We start from the raw sequence: 7,401 nt of genomic DNA on the forward strand, positions 1-7,401 counted from the left end.
TCTTACAGCTAAGCCAATCAACAACCACTTTAAAAAACTCCAGCTACCAAGTTACTACTTTGGAACAGAAGTCTCAGCGGGACGGGGTCACGACCCCACAGTGAATCACAAAGCAATTTTGGTGGGATCCTTCCCCCTTTCTTTTTCTTTTCTCTTTCACTATTTTTCCCTTTTTTATTTTTTTTTCTTTGAGAAGTACAAATCTGAATCTCTAATTTCCTCTGTATTCAGATGCTGCAAGGTAATAAATGAGAGGAGGAGAAAGGCATACAGCAGTGCTTACACACATACTGGCATCTGCTCACAGGGCTTTAATCGAAAATCTCATGAAATCCATGCTACACCCATCCAGAAACATGGAACTTGGGAAAGGCAAAATACAATCACCAACCAAGAGCCCATAATTTTTCCAGGGGAAAAAGGAAGGAGAAGCAGGACACAGGAATGAGAAGTTTTCACAGAAGAAAACAATACAGGTATTTACAGGACCACTTAGAGGATTCAATTTTCCTTAAACTGACAGACACTTCAGTAGGGACTCTGAGTTTAGGGGCCCATCTCATCTCACCTCACCTCACCTCACCTCACCTCACCTCACAGTAATGTCTTGCCAGCATAACTCCTTCTAAGGTCAGGCTCTCAGTCTTGGTTTCATGTTTGAATGAAATATTTTCATCTTGTTGCAGTTTACTTACCAGATACCACATGGTTTGTCTTTCTTTCCCTAACTCAGTAAAGACCCTGTGCTAAACCACATCCAGTCACACCTGTTAGATAAGGAGAGTCTAAACACAAATATTTTCCTTGGCCAATTCAACGAAATTTTAAGTGTCCCCCAAAAAGGTGATGCTTCTTGGGTTATGCAGAGAACATGGGGGTTGCAGCCTGACCTACAGAATGGTCCTGGGGTTTTCTTGATACTTCTGCACCTCCACATCCCCACCTATGAAAGGTAGATGGTGTTGGTGTTTTTACAGCCAAGACCATAAATAAAGCTGTATTTGAAAGTTGCATTTTAAAACTAGTGAAATACATTGAAAAAAAGAAAAACATGTAACTATTTCCAAGCAGGAAGGGTTCCTTTAATAACATATGGTAATAAAATAAAAGGACATGCTTTTACACTGATAAAATCTGGCCACAGAGGAAATAAACTTTATTCAGCATTTCTTCATTTTGCCAAGACCCCAAGCAGAGCAACAGATGCAGCACTGGAGATCCAACACTGGAGAAACAACACTACATAACCCTCTTTCAGACTACATGCTAAATATTTTAATTCCTAGCCAAAGAGGTTGAAAATTTCAGGATTTGATATAAAAATCGTGTCCTTTACTTTCCTCATCAGAAGTCAGATATCCTACCTGCTCTGTTCTTAGCTCTGCCTGGTTCCTATGGGGACTAAATGGCAAATTAGCTTTCCCCCAGCTAAACTGCACACCTTGCTCCTACCTGCATCCCTAGAAATTTCCTCTGCCTTCTTTAGGAGTCTGTAGCTCCTTTCATCTTTCCAGCTTATTTTCAACTCCTGTGGCTGATCACCACAGAAAGCAGAAAATCTGGAAAAAAGAGTAGCAGAATCCAGCAGTAACCCCACAAGAGATGAAGAGGCAAGTGATAGGAAATTGGAAGATTATTTATAAAACACTAAAATAACTTCAGTTTCCTCCAGTTCTAATCCTCTTTTTCATCTTAAAGACGAGACCACCTCTATTTGGGTTTTTTTTTGATATGTGCTTGAGTTTAAGGTTCCCTTTAATTAATCTTTAAATGTGGGAGGGGGAGGGTTGGAGAGCTCTGAGCTGCAGAAAGAGAGGCAGTTTATATTCTCCTCTGTGTGGACAGCAAAAATAATAGAAGTGTTATAATTCAAATAGCTATGTCATAAAAAATAGATAGATGTGCAGTATTTGTTATTGAAGAATCAGCCATGCCCATAATTCTCTCATAATTTTGAGAATTAAAATAAAATGCAACAAGTTTCAAGTGAACGATCCTTTTTACACATGCACGTTTACTTAGTCTCTATTTTCTGTGTATTGTTGATAAGAACATGCAAATAATTTTTTCAGCAACAAATCTATCACATCAGACTCACACACACACTCAGCCCCGCACTTAGACTGCAAGACACTCCTGGAAGTCAAAATCCTTTTTCAGTGTCTTGACATGGTTGGACTCACACAAGCTGAACCGACCAGTCAGTGAGAACTTGTACGTGAGAATCTGACTCATAAAGGCCATTAAAAATGGATTTTAGCTGTGCCAACCTTGGACAATGCAAGTCCAAGTCCCTCTTCCCTTGGCTGGTCACCTTGCTACAAAAAAAGACTGCAATATCTGGTGCAATATTGCTGTGATATCTGACCCACACACAGGCTTGGTCTAGACTGCAAATTGAGATACCAGTGTGAGAGGTCACAGCAATGGCTCTGTCTGCAGAAAACCAGGGGCAGAATATCTGGGTGTTGTAAGACGGAAGATTTCCAGCTCAGCCCTGTGAGCTCACACACAGTCCTGCTGTGTGCTCACAACTGCCTCTGCCTCAGCTAAATCCAGTTGTTCTTCCACAGTCCCAAATCCTATTTAAGTTGCCTTCGTGTCCTGCATTCACACCAGTGTGCAAAGAGCCCCGAGGCAGGGGCAGGGTGCAGAAGCAGATCCTATCTATCTGCTCATTGATTCTGTGGCACGATCCACAGGGGAAATGCAAATGCCTTCATTCCATAGGGGTTTCTAAGAGAATTTATTTGAAGCCTGAAAGTGATAAAGGGTAGTTATTCTGCAGAGTTTATGACTTTCCATAGTAAACAACTACATATTCAACATCTGCTTATCTCGTTCAAAAATGAGCTTTGGAAAAATAAAAACAGGAGGAACCACAATTAAATATTCAAAACTCAGATTTTTTTTTTTAACAAGGTCTGCTTATAGAAATCAGAAGGCCTTTTTTTAAAGAGACTAACACAATTTTATAGAATTGCAAGCATCTGTACCAAATGCTTGCCCAAGTTACTGTGTAGCTGAAAATGGTTACAAAGAACAAACTCACAAACACAGAATCACACTGCCAAGATTAGGCACAGCTTGCTGGGAGTTTCAGTGGGTGTCCCATAATACTTCTGGGGGCTACATAATGCATTCTGACCCAGGCCCTCTAAGAACAATTAAGTGTGACAAGCCACAGCTACTGAAAAAAAAACCACCCAAACAACCAACAACTAAACAAAAAACCTAAGGCAGAATTTTTTGGCAAATCAAAAATACCATCAAAATATTTCACTCGCACACATCCACAATGTGGAGCATCCCAAGCAAATGGTAACAATAGGAAAATAAAATAAAAATAGAAGCTATTTGGTGTGCATAAAACAGGTTTTCACAAAGGAGGAGAAAATAGGTTTCTCACAGGGATTCCAAGTTAAGCTATCTACTATCCCAAAGGAGAACTAGCTACTGTCTGTCATCGGTGCACTACCAACAGTTTATTAGCCTGCTGACATCTCCATCTAGAAAATACTGGTAAATTGTCTCAGGCTGAGACAGGCAACAGCCAGTAAGAAGGACTTGCTGTGATGTGCTGGTGGCAAGCAGGATTTTTTAGACATCTCCACTTACTCTGTGATAAAATGCTTCCAAGATGGTGTCACCTCCCTCCCAGACGGCCCTGCTTTTCTTAGCCTGATACGGGATCAGTGACTTCTGTGAATCGGAGCTAATCTCAGGATATGTCACATCTGTAGCAGGAGGAACAGCTGAGCAACACTTGTCCAGGCATAATTGAGCCTCAAGATTGCAGAGCAGTGTGTGATTAATTGGCTGAAGGATTCCTGATAAAGGGAAAGAGGATAATGACCTGCCTGGGTCAATGGGAGGTGCTCTGCTTATCTGGTAGCATAACAGGCATTAAGAGAAATGCTCCTGATCAAGGTCACAGGGAATGGTGACAGATTCTGTGTGAGTGTGAATTTGAGGCATTTCAAAATCACATTCCACAGATGTGCACAGGGGAAGTGTGCTTAGGAAGAGTATTTTAATGCCTTTTATGGTTCTGATTCCACAATCATTATTCCCAAAAGTATTGCCAGGAAAAGATTCACTGAAGAGCTTTGCAAGTACTTCCATGTCAGCTTGGAAAAGGTAAGACTGAACTAAGAGGATTCTCACTTGATTTTTCATGTGGGTATTCCAGCTTGTTCCAAGGTCCTCTGGAACAACTTCTCTGGGCAATAGCTGAGGTAGCACACATGTGACTCAGTTTAGGAACTACCTCAGCTCTCTAGGCCTGCTCAGCTAAGCCAAAAAGAGCAGGTATCACTTTTAATCCCCACTCCTGGCTTCCCAGCAAGAACAACAACCTCCTTGGTGCGCTCTCAGGGAAGGGAAGGCTCGGACATCTCTCAGGATGGACTTGTAGAACAAGTGCTGAGTGTCCCTCGCAGTCTTGTGCCTCAGCCCACCAGGATGTTTTATGCAGAACAATTACATCTTGTCCAGGAAGTTTGCAGCAAAAGCTACTTCAAATATCAGCTGAGTAAGTTTAGGTAACAAAACAATGCCAAACACTCATTATAATAATAAAGGCTGCATGAAAAAAATATATCCTTTTATGATACAGCAGCAGCCTGTTCTGCCATGTGGGGAACTCCCTGTGTCTTATGGACTCTGCATTTTCTGGGACACATCACCCTCAACAACCTAAGCAAATTTGGCTGCTCAGACGGAATTGCAAGGGGTTCACACTTGGCTGATCTAGCAGCCCTCCTCAACATTTGTTTCCTCAAACAGCTCTTCCTCTTTCCTGGGTTGATAAGAATTTTACCTCCATCAAACAGGGTTTTTTTTGTCCTAAACTCTAAATATCCATGAAGGAGATTCTACAGGAGCTGAGCTCTTTACACTCCATGACTGCACTCCAGCTGGCTCTGGTCTAATTAAGTTTTTTTCATCTGCCACACAGATTTTCATAGACTGAGGTTACTGCTCAATTACATGTTGCTTGTGGAAAATTGAGAGGATGGCAGTTTATTGGAAGTAAGTGTGAGGTAGAGTCTTACAGGGAGGGAAGTCACTCTTTGAAGCTTCGGTCAGCACTGGTTTATAAAGGCCACACAAGAGAAGGTGTGGTGGGTCACCAGCTGACAGATGCTCAGAAGAAATCAAAAGTCGTGCTGGTTTTGGCGCAAATACAAATGGGCAAAGCATCAACTAGAACAGGAGTTTAGCCTTAATGGAAAGTTTTCCACTTCAAACAACCACAACAAGTAGGAAAAAGATCTTAAAAGTTATTCAGGACCAAAATAGTCAAGCCATGAATAGCAACAATGTTAAGTTTGCAACCTACACCATTTTCACACTTTTTGTATGCCCTCTCTGGGCAAAAGCTCCCATTCCAATGAGTGAATTGTACACTGCTTCAGCCCAGGCAAATGAGAGTTCCCAGTTCCACACAGTTATCCCATCTCTTTCCAGGCCCATCTGCAGCACATATCTTCTAAGCCGATTGGAAATGCCCAGGTTGCCATGAGCAATCCATAGCCTCACCCCAAGAGAGAAAGCAGAATTCAAAGTAGGCAGCCCTTGAACAACAGCACAAGCACTGCCCATATGCAGGGAGAAAGGATTTGGCTACTTCCCGTTGCACTCCAAGAAGATTTATGGCTGATCATCATACAATAAGTGCTGGGTAAGGGTTATTAATCTTTCCAAACCCACTTCACATTGGTGACTAATTCAAACTTATTTGGTGCATAAATCACACGATACTAAAGCATTATGTTTTCCCTCCTCTTTGGCTGTAATTCTGAATCCTTGAGGGTGTTCTTTTACAAACCCCTAAGCTATTTATGTGACTCCAAACGTGCTGAGCTGAACTCTAATTTATAATCTCATTTCTTGCTCATGCAGCGCTTTCCCTTTCCCCAGCACCTGGCTTTCCAATGTCCTATTTTGCAGTGTCCAGCCCTCCAAGGGGTTCTCAATAATGGAGCTCAAATCCAGCTCCAAAAGCAGCTCCTGTTAGTGCTACTGAGCACTCCAGAGCCCCCACATCCCAAAGAACACAGAGATGAGATTAACTAAGGGAGTTTGCACGGTGGGATGCACACGGAAATCTCAGCAATACTTCTGAGCTTTGTCCTCATGCAAAGAGTTTGGTTGTATTAAATATGCAGTTATAGAGGGCATTTTTCTTCATGCTCTAGGGAGTGAAGTGTCCTCTGACATATAATGTACTGAAATGGAATTCTCCTTCTTCCCCCTTAGACATGGCTGTTCCCTTTAGCACTGAAACAATCACACAAGGAGAATGCTGCTCCCTGCATGTGTATAACAGGAGTTTCATGTTCTCAGAATTAAGCTTTCCCAGGAAGCCATGCAAATTGCTATTTTAACTCAGATCAACCTATGCCTAAACTCTGCTGCCATGAGCGTGGTTGTTCTTCCAGCAGCAGTCAACTGCCACACTCACAAACTCATAAAACTTGTCATTTGGCTCCCTGTTAGGAGGCTGGCATTTATCATAAATGCACAAGCTCTTCGGCTTCCTCTAGATCAGTGCTTGGGGTTTTTACCTCTGAGAGTACTGTTACAGTTCACCACTCTGACCTACACATAGGCTACAGTCATTGATCAATTCAGTCTACAACAAATTAATTCAAGGATTTTATATCACAGAAAAAAAAATTCCCAGGCTCTGTCTACCATTAAAAAATCTGCACACTTGCTTTTCTTTTATGGTATTTGTCATGCCTTTGGTTCTATCTCAGCTTTGCTATTCAACCAAAAGGACACAAATATAAAATATTTTCTCCCTACACTACAATACAAGTTGTCCAAGTTGTCCAATTCCAAGTTGTCCTGGACAAATTCAAGTGAGTTAAAATACATCCACAAAAGCAACTCCTGGGTGTAACACTGAGGGAAAAACCAGAATTCCAAGTTGTCCAAGTTGTCCTGGACAAATTCAAGTGAGTTAAAATACATCCACAAAAGCAACTCCTGGGTGTAACACTGAGGGAAAAACCAGAATTACAGCTATTTCCAGCAATTTCAATCCAGGCAATGGCATCTACAGTTCTCTTTTTTTCTATAGTAAAAAGACAAAGCATGCCCAGAGTTTGAGAACTGGGAAGCCACCTGCACTGGGACAAGGGACATGTTGGTGTTCCAAACACTTAGAATGAGGAGCTTCTAGAAAAGGTCTGGCTTTAGAGGCTCACTGTTATCTGTGGATAAGTATCTCCCAAAGCAAATCAGTGTGAACATTCCTACTTCAATTGTCCAAGGTCATCTAGCACAGAACAAATGTTAATCCTCTGAAAGATCATTTGCTCTCACACAAGATGTGCTCTCTACCCTAAAGAGAGTAACGTTCTCTTCAGAAAGATGTGAAGCTGGGAA

Source organism: Pyrgilauda ruficollis, unplaced genomic scaffold (assembly GCF_017590135.1).
Source record: "Pyrgilauda ruficollis isolate IOZ18807 unplaced genomic scaffold, ASM1759013v1 scaffold31, whole genome shotgun sequence".
Classification (NCBI taxonomy): domain Eukaryota; kingdom Metazoa; phylum Chordata; class Aves; order Passeriformes; family Passeridae; genus Pyrgilauda; species Pyrgilauda ruficollis.